Below are 10,767 nucleotides of genomic sequence, written 5' to 3'. Positions count from 1 at the left end.
TAAATTTTACAAACCAATTGTACAAGTTGATGGGACTTGGTTATACGACAAGTATAAGGGAACTCTATTGGTAGCAGTTGCAGAGGATGGAAACGACAATATCATTCCTATTGTTTATGCTCTTATGGAAGGTGAAACAAAAGAGGCTTGAAGTTCTTTTTTGAGAAATTTGAGATCACACGTCACTCCACAAGCCAACATTTGTTTGATTTCAGATAGACACGAATCTATTAAGAATGCTTATAATAATCCGAATAATGGGTGGCAACATCCTCCGTCAAAGCATGTGTTCTGCGTCCGACATATTTCACAAAATTTTGCAAGGGAATTTAAGGATAATGCTTTGAGTAAAAAATTTATTTCTATGGGTAATAATTTAATTCTTACTTCTTATTGTTAACGAAAAATTAAATTATTAAGTTTTATAATTAGTGTAACAATGCATTGTCTACTGTTTCAATACAGGTTACTCAATCAACGAGTCTACATATCGATACTACCGCAGAGAAATTGGCATCGTAAACCCAGAAGCTTTGAAATGGTTAGACAATATATCGTGACAAGATTGAATTCAAACATTTGATGGAGGTAGCCGTTGGAGTCAGATGACCACCAACCTTGTAGAGTCGATGAATGCAGTATTAAAAGGACCACACAACCTTCCCTTCACTGCTTTGGTCCAATCAACATATTATAAAAATGGTACACTATTTCCAACCATGGCAAAATAAAACGCATCAATTTTAGCTTATGGTCAGGTATACACAGAAACATGCATGACTTTTATGAAATCAGAAATACGTAAATCCAATAGTTATAGAGTCGATAGTTTTGATCGGAGCAACCATACTTTCATGGTCCACGAGACAGTAGTTCCAAGATAAGGGCGGCCAATTGGTCATTTCAGTGTAAATGTTTCTAACAAGTGGTGCGATTGTGGAAAATATATGCCTTGTTCACATGTGATAGCAACATGTTCTAGCATCAAATATGATTATTGGAGCCTTATACCTGATGTGTACAAGGTGGAAACAATACTAAAAGTCTACAGTGAAGCGTTCCAACCCATACCAAAAGAAGGATATTGGCCACAATATGAAGGTGTTAAGGTGTGTCACAGTCCACTAATGCGGAGAGTCAAGAAAGGTCGCCCAAAGACCAAATGCATTATAACCGAAATGGACACTACAGATAGAGTCCAAAGAAAGTGAGAATTATGTAGGATATCTAGTCATACTAAGAAACATTGTCCAAACGCTGTTGGCCACAATATTTTCATATTAATAAAAATAATACTAATATGAAGGTTTGTGATTGAAAAAAACGAAGAACGTTCTCTGTATTCAGTTTTGTGTAATTCAAGTTAGTTTGATTGTATGTAATCAACTAACCACTTAATTAGTTAGTTAATTAAGAAGAAGTTAGTTAGAAACAATGTAATAGAGACTATGTATAAATAGTATACTCATCACAATATACAAATAATTCAATTCAATTCATTTAGTTCTTTTTTTTTCTTTCTGGTTTTTATTTTCATTGCAAGTAAAACGCCAACAAGTGGTATCCAGATAGGGATGGGAATAGGCTAGGCTATGCTAGGCTAGGCTAGGCTGTCAGGGGCCTATGGCCTGACCTACTTATGGTCTGACATGGTCTGACCTATTTAATAAAAAGGCTAGGCTCAGACTGTTTTTATAGCCTATTTTTTTAAGTAGGTCAGGCTTAGGCTTATAAAAAAGCCTATTAGGTCTGACAGGTCGAGCTATATATATTTTATTATTTATTAATATTATTAATATTATTTCTTATTTTAAATTCTATCAATTAGGCAATCTCTTAATGAGCATTTCATATTCAGTAGTTGTTTCATATTCGGCAGCGATTCCATATTTGGTAGCCGTTCAATTAGTCGATCACTCAGTAGTCGTTCCATATTTGTTTAATAGGTATTAATAAGTGTGTTTGTTTCAGAAAAAAAAAAAAATCTATTATTTGACACAAAAAATTATTTTTTAGGGTTTTAAAGGATATTTGTTTCAGATTTTTTAAAAATTATTTTGTTAGAAAAATTATTTTTTGTTTAATATATATTGATATGTACATTGATATTGGTATATGGAGAGAATTATGTGGTATGAGTAGATCATTTAAATGTTTTAATGTGAATAAAGCTTTTAAATAGGCTTACAGGCTAGAGCAAACTTTTAAAAAGGCCAAGCCAGGCCAAAAAAAAGCCTATAATAGGCCGTATGCCAGGCTTAGGCCTAAAAAATAAATTGTAGGCCAGACTCAGGTCTTTCAAAGTCTCGCCTGGCCTGACCTATTCCCGCCCCTATATCTAGAGCAAGGTTTCAATCTCAAAAGAGTGACAAACACGAGTAAAATGTGAGGATCAAATACGAGTGTAGTGAGAATGAGTTCAAGTGCAAACAATGGAAGTTTTCCAGCCCAGATGCAACATTTTGATGGAAAATATTGGGATAGATGGAGAATGTAAATTCGTGCATTGTTTGGATTTCAAGAAGTGTTGTAAATCATATAGAAAGGTGTTGAAGATCTGGGAGCCAATCCTACAGAGGAACAAAGATCAAGATTCAAATACAACAAGAAGAAAGATTGCAAGGCAATCTTCATTCTTCATCAATGCCTTGACACGACCAAATTTGACAAAAAGTGCAAAAGAAGCATGGGACATTTTGGAGAAGTATTATCCTGGTAGAACCAAGGTCAAGAAAGTGAAATTGCAGACCTTACATAAACAGTTTGAATTTTTGTAGATGAAGGAACAAAAGAAGGTTTCAGATTTTATTTCAAGATTGCGGAGCATCACAAATCAAATGGCTAGCTGTGGTGAGAAGTTGACTGAACAAAAATTGTGTAAAAAGATCTTGAGATCATTGCATCCCAAGTTCGATTATTTTGTGTGTGCGATTGAAGAATCTAAATACATTTCCTCATTGAGTCTTAAAGTGTTGCAGGAAACTCTAGAAGCAAGAGAGTTGAGAATGGATGAAAGGAGTGGGGGCAGTTATGGGAATCAGGCATTGGTAGCATATGCCGACAAAAAAGGAGACCAGAAAAAGAAACGGAGGAAGAATAAATTCAAGAAACCTGAAGATAAGTCGGAATCTTTATCAAAATGAGGAAATTCGAGTGGTAAATCAAAAGGAAAATCAAGAAACTTTCACAAGAAGCAGGTGCAATGTTACAATTGTGAGAAGTTTGGACATTTTGCAGATGAATGTTGGGCTGGCAAAGGAGGGAAACATAAGAAGAAAGAAAAAGATGAAGCATGTGCTGCACAAGAATATTTCATCAGACTCAGATATAGTCTTGTTGTTGGCTACCACAATCGGGAACTGTTCTCCGTTTTCAGCTACAGATGAAGAACGTTCTCCATTTTTAGACACATTTTTGTTAACGACTGCCGCAAATGAAGAACATTCTTCATCCCAAGTATGGTTTCTCGACACTGGTTGTTCCAATCATATGACAAGTCATAAAGAATGACTGGTAGATATTGATACATCAATAAAGAGTAAAATAAGGTTTGCTGATGATAGAACCTTGGAAGTTGAGGGAGCTGGCAACATGGTGATTAAAAGAAGAAATGAGAAAACAACAATGATTCAAAATGTATTGTATGTGCCAAGAATGAAGAGCAATTTGTTGAGCATTGGGCAACTAATTCAAAAGGGTTTTCAGGTGATCATGAAGAACGATGCCTTAGAAATGTATGATGGGCAGAAGAAAAAGATGATACTCAAGGCTCCTCTTTCAAAGAACATAACCTTTGTCATCAATATACAAACTGTTGATATTCAATGTTTGAAGACATCAAGTTCAATTGATGAAAACTGGCTGTGGCATTCAAGATTTGACCATCTTAACTTTAGAAGCTCGCAACAGCTAGGAGTCAAGAAGATGGTGAGTGGAATTCCTATGATTGATGTCCCTGAGAAGGTGTGTGAAGTATGTATGGCAGGTAAACAATAAGGAAATTCCTTCCAATCACAAGTGCAAGCAAGAGCGGAGAACGTTCTTGGAGTGATTCATAGTGACATATGTGGCCCATTTGAAGTACCATCATTAGGAGGTAATAAGTATTTCATAACTTTTGTTGATGAATTTAGTAGAATGTTGTGGATTTATTTGATTAAAACCAAAGATGAAGCATTGGAGACATTCAAAAATTTCAAGATTAAAATAGAGAAACAAAGTGCAGAATCCATCAAGGTGTTAAGGACAGATGGAGGAGCAGAATATACTTCACATGAATTCAAGGATTTTTGTATCAAGAATAGAATTGAACATTGTTAAGACAAACTCTATATTTAAAGTTTTGATGAAAAAAACAAAGGTTAATTAAGAATGTTAATTATGATTCTAAAATGTTATGTTAATTTAACCTATGCTTTTGAGTGAATTTAATTATAGAACAGAATCAAGCAAAACAAAGAAAATAGTTCAAAACTGAAACAAGAACATTCTGGACAAAAACAGAGAATGATCTCCAGTTTCAAGACTGATAGTCACAACATCTTGACCAATTAATCTCCACTATTTTAACAAAGCTTTTGCTTCTGAATTATTTATCAATATCATCAGTACATGGCAAGGAATAAATAACGCTTATCCCAGTACACGAAGGTTCTCGAAACAGTAAAATAAAAGGACTCGAAACAGACTAGTTAAAAACAGTTTGGAACCTCCATAGCCAAACTGTCAAGAAAGTTCGATCAACCTTGATATATGCAAAGATATTACAAAAATATCCATAAAGATCAAAACAGGAACTCTAGATTGATCATAAATCTACAGAAAGATCAAATTGACAGATCTAGATTGATAATCAATCTTCGTTTTCTGCATAATTCCAACAGTATTCTGTTTACTTCTGCAAAGGTGTATAATCTTCCTCTAATCTATTTTGGCTAGATTCAAGGCTCCAGATCGAAGCTGTAACATCAATGATTAAGTAAAAAGCTTCAAAGATCCTTAAAACTAGAAGAATCACGAACTAAGCAAGGTTGTAACAGACACAGTCAAACAGATTCAAAATCATTCAAAGGCTGGATTATTTTTAATCTCAAATATTGGTTTCGGTCAAAACTAACAGAGCACTACCAACAGCTCTTTTTGACACTTATTAAATGCTTCTAAACGCCTATAAAAGGAAGGCCAATATCCAGGATTCATTAAGAAATTCAAGTGCTGTTAATTCCCATAAATCATTCACATTCACATACTTGAAGTTCTCAATTTCCATAAAGAAGAAGCAGTTCTAAATCCTTACATCATACTGTGTGATTACTTCTGATTTCTTTGTAAAGAATCAAATCTCAAACAAGAGTTGAGACATATCAGATTCTATCAAAAAATAATCTTATTGTAAAAACTCAAACAAAAAGAGTTTCTTATAGTTTGTTTAGATTGTTATAAATCCTATCAAGTTAGATAGGTGTTGTATTTACTTTCTGGGTGGAAACTAATAGAGATTGAAACAGATCAAGGTTGATCTAAACTAGGTGTTGTAAAACAAGAAGGTTCTGTGTTTTTGATCACTTAGTGGAAAATCTCACGGTGTGAGGACTGGACGTAGCCCGAGTTGGGTGAACCAGGATATATCTTTGTGTGGTATTCTCTATCTTATCTCTTTCTTTATTAAGCTTGATTGATTAACTAAGATAAAGCACAAACTGAATTCTCTTTTTAAGCTAATCAAGAATGTTCTCCGTTTTCTGATAAAAACCAAGAACGTTCTCCGTTTTCTGTTTCATTAACCAAGATCATTCTTGAGTTAAAACTTGAGTTTATTTCAGGAATTTTTAAATAGATATATTTACAATTCAAACCCCCATTTCTTGTAAACCGACATTGCTACTTCAATTGGCATCAAAGCTCGGTCTCTAGAAAGAGTAAAAACACTTAACAAGTGCTAGAGAAAAGATCTAGAAGAATGTCGAAAGCAAAATACATTGTTGAAGGAGGATCTTCAAACATACCACCATTCTTTGATGGATCGGATTACTACTTCTGAAAAAATAAGATGCAGCTATTTCTAAAATCTCAAGATACAGAGATGTGGTGAATCATTACAGATGGAGACTTCATACCAAGGGTTGATCAAGATGACTTAAACTATGCCATGAACAAAGAAACAGAATGGACAACTGATGATAAAATTAAGGTACTCCTAAACTCTAAAGCTCAGTTATTATTATCATGTGCTTTAAGCAGGGAAGAAAGTGAAAGAGTAGATGAATGCACAACTACAAAATAAGTTTGGGATAAACTGCAAACTCATCATGAAGGAACAAGCCATGTCAAAGAAACAAGGATATACATTGGCATAAGGAAATTCGAATTGTTCGAAATGCAAGAAGGAGAAACTATTGATGAAATGTACTCAAGATTCACAACAATAGTAAATGAAATGCGTTCTCTTGGCAAAGCTTACACAGTTCAAGAAAGAGTAAGAAATATCATGAGGTGTCTTCCAATTATATGGAAACCAATGGTAACAGCTATAAGCCAAGCCAAGAACCTTGAATCACTCACTGCCTTTGGAAGAATTAATTGAAACATTAAGAGCATGTGAAATACTGCTACAAGAAGACAAACCAATCAAAAAGGGAAAGACAATAGCACTAAAAACATCCCTAGAAAAAATCATAGCACAAATAGAGGAAGCACCAGAAGAAAACGAACAAGAAAATGCTGATGAAATTGCTCTTCTTACAAGAAGTATACAAAGAATGATGAGAAGAAGAGATCAAATCAAAAAGGGATTTCAAAACAAAAACCCCAAAACAAAGGAGGACAAAAGCCAAGTCACATGCTTTGGATGTAATAAATTAGGACATTACAAAGCAGAATGTCCCTCAAACAAAAATCCACCAAAACAATTTCCTTTCAAAAAGAAATCAATGATGGCAACATGGGATGATTCTGAAGAATCAAAAACTGAAGAAGAAGAGGAAGCTAACATATGCTTGATGCCAAAAACAGAGGAATATGAGGTAATAAATTCTGAACCTTGTTATTTATGTGAACAAATGCTAAGTACAAATCTAGATTGGTTGCCAAGGGATTCCTACAAAGAACAAATATAGACTATTATGAAGTGTTTGCTCCAATGGCCAGAATTGAGACAATCAGGCTTGTGATAACACTAGTATGTGCTAGGGGCTGGCTGATGTGTCAACTTGATGTGAAATCTGCATTTCTGAATGGATGGCTGGAAGAAGAGGTGTATGTCTCTCAACCACGAAACTTTGTGATTAAGGGAAAGGAGGATAAAGTACTCAGACTGAGGAAAGCTCTATATGGTTTGAAGCAAGCACCAAGAGCATTTGTATATCATTCCAAAACTAAAGGATATCCATTATAGATTAAATTATAGTTAATTGTTCCTTTCAAATATTTTAATACTTTATTAATAGCATGTCAATGTTCTTTACTTGGATTTCTTATATATCGATTTAATCCTCCAACAACATGTGACTATTAGGTTGGTACAAGTCACGACTTACATCAAGCATCTGATTATCTTTGAATAATCTAGTTGTGCTACATGACATCTTTTATGTGGTTGTAAACTAATATTTTACTCAATTAGTTATAGATAACCATATTTTAATGAGATGTCGTAGGGTGCTCATACCTTTCTACACATGATTGACACCCGAACTCAATATTTGGTTTAGAAAACCATTTTTCTATTTTTAAATCTTTTCTAATATTTTATCTATTTTAAAATAAATTTTAGTAGCGGCTTCATTGAATTCGAGAAACACTCAAAGTTTTAGGACGTGGTAGGTCTATTATTTAAATTTAAGTAACAATTTAATCTTTTACATCCTAAAATGTCAATGTTACCTTTTTTATTTATTTAAAATTCATCAAAACCTTCAAACAAAACCCATAAAATTCATATATTCATCAAATTCATAACTTAAACATTCAAATAAACTCATATTTTCATCTCCAACAACATCAAATTAATCAATTAAAAAAAGGAAATACGAGTTTATTTGAAGATTTGAGTTATGAATTTTATGAATTTGCATTATGTTGAAGATGATAATTAATTTTATGGGTTTTGTTTGAAAATTTTGATGAATTTTTCTGAGTTTATTTTTAAAAAAAAAATTAGTGATATTTTAAGACATAAATGATCAAATTCTCACATAAAATTAAATAATAAACAAAATTCAGAAAAAGATATAAAAATCCAGACTGTTATATAAAATTAAGTAAATGAACTGATGAGTTATTATGTCAAATAACGTCGATTTTACGTGGAACAAAAATATAGGAGATAATCAACAAAGAAATTGCTAAACAATACTGGCAGAAAGAAGATGAGAGAGACAAGGGTATTCGGTGGAAAGTGAAAAAATATATTAAGCATTTCCAAAGACTTTTCGCACATGGGGGAAGAAAAGAAAAGGTGTTAGGGTCCACCACATAGATCTCTCTTTTCCCTAATTCTTTATACCAATCAACATAAATGGTACCACTTTCTTCTATTTCTCTCTCAGTTGTTTCTCTTTATCATATTTTGTTATTTTTTAGTTTTAGAAAACTATTTAAAAATCACAATTTATGCCACCGAAGATATTAGGTTGAGTTGCGAACTATGTCGCTCTCTTTAAGACGTTTCACGACACTGTCCAAATTGTGCAAGGTAGACTATCAACCACAAAGTCTCCAAGATAACACAGTCCAGATTCACTGTGTCGGAGTTCCACTGCACCGTAGAAAATCATTTTAGAATTACACCCTCAATATAGCAGTTAAAGCCACTCTCAATATGACAATTAAAGTCACTCGCAATATGGTACTATGACCACTCATAACGACGACATAACAACCGCTAAAAAAAACGAAAGGACTATGACATAACAACCGCTAAAAAAAAAGGACTACAACATAACAACTACTCTAAAAACTGAAGGGACTACGACATAACAACCGCTATAAAAACCGAAGGGACAATGGTACAAAACCTCTTTAAAATATCAGAGAGACAAAAAGAAAAGGGAGAAGTGGCTCGTAAATTAGGCGAGCATAATTGAAAAGAGAGAAAAAAGAAAGTTGAGAAATGCATCCAACTTTGATTTGATTTTCACTAGTTTGAAACTCATTATATAGTGATGGAAGCAAACTCACATATGTTTTTTATCCAATTTGGGACTTTAATATTTACAGAGTTGAAAACTACTCAAAATATGAGAGTTTTCCAATGTGGGACTTCAAAAAATATTTATTTCCAATATGGGACTTGAATTTTAAAAAACATGTTTCTTTGCAATTGAATCTACCAAAAATATTTCTTTCCAATGTGGGACTTCAACAAATTTTTAAATTCACACAATAACATACTCTATGTTCCAACAATCCCCCACTTAATTTTTTTAAAAAAATGTTTCTCAAATAGCGTGAAACGCTTCTATAAGATCGTGCATAAACAAATGTGTCTCTTGACTTGAACCTTTACATATTAAGTAAGATTCAGATTCAACAAGAGTGTCTCGTAGTCTTGAACTCTATCTCTGACATCAAACTCACACATAACCTTTTCATATGATGTATTCTCAAAAGTCTATGCATTAATGGTCATGCACGTGTATCCTAGTATAGTGAACGCTGTAGGAATTCTGCCTCAAAATTCCATAGGAAGCTGCCCCACTTCCACATTCACAAAGGTGAGTCTATCAAGAGTACTCCTGTAGCTAGGTACTCCACCACATAGAGTATAAATCTCATTAAGAGTTTCTATTATCTCATCCTTTTTATAGCTTCAGGAATCATGATTGTCTCATATATAATGTAGCATGTTTCTCTCTTATCACTATGACTTGTTATTACCAATTGAACCTAATTCTTGGGATCTATAGTCTTTGAAGTCGGGTTACCATCATAAGTGACTCATTGATCTATAAACAATAGTCCCATCACTTTGGATGTATTTATGACTTTTTCTCTAACTAATCCTTTCGTCAAAGGATTTGTAAAATTATCATTAGTGCGTACATGATCCACTATAACAAATCTTTTAGTCTTTAACAGCGTTATGCTTACGACGAATTTTTCGTCTCTTATCATTGTAATAACTATTCTCAATCTTCGCAATAGTTGCGGTACTATGGCGGTGAATCAACACATTTGCCATCGATTTTTCCCATAAAGGGATCTCAACTAGCAAGCATCTCAACCAGTTCGCTTCTTCACTAGTAGTAGCCAGTGCTATCATTTTAGACTCCATAGTGGATTGAGCCAATATCGTCTGTTCTTTGATTTCCAAGATACAACACCACTAGCTAACTAAAATATAGTGATTGCTTTGGAGTCATCTGATAAAATGTTCGAATCAACATCAACGTATCCTTCAATGATTGTAGGAAACCTTTGATAATGTAATCCGAGACTCATGATCGTTTTTAGGTATCTCATGACTATTTCAATAGCATGTCAATGCTCCATACAAGGTCTACTAGTAATCCTGCATAACAATCCCACGGCGTAGGCAATGTCGGGTCTAGTACAATCAGTGACATACCTGAGGCTGCCAATGATGCTCGCATATTCAGTTTGTCTAACACTTTCACCAATGTTCTTGAAAAGTTTCACACTTGGATCATATGGTGTGCAAGCAGGTTTACAGTCAAAGTAATTGTATTTCTTTAGGATCTTTTCAACATATAGAGATTGATCCAAAGAAATTCGCTTTTCTGACCTAGTAATCTTGATTCCAAGGAT

Source organism: Cicer arietinum, chromosome 4 (assembly GCF_000331145.2).
Source record: "Cicer arietinum cultivar CDC Frontier isolate Library 1 chromosome 4, Cicar.CDCFrontier_v2.0, whole genome shotgun sequence".
Classification (NCBI taxonomy): Eukaryota; Viridiplantae; Streptophyta; class Magnoliopsida; order Fabales; family Fabaceae; genus Cicer; species Cicer arietinum.
The sequence above is the reverse complement of the archived record's forward strand: the minus strand, read 5'-3'. Positions refer to the sequence as shown.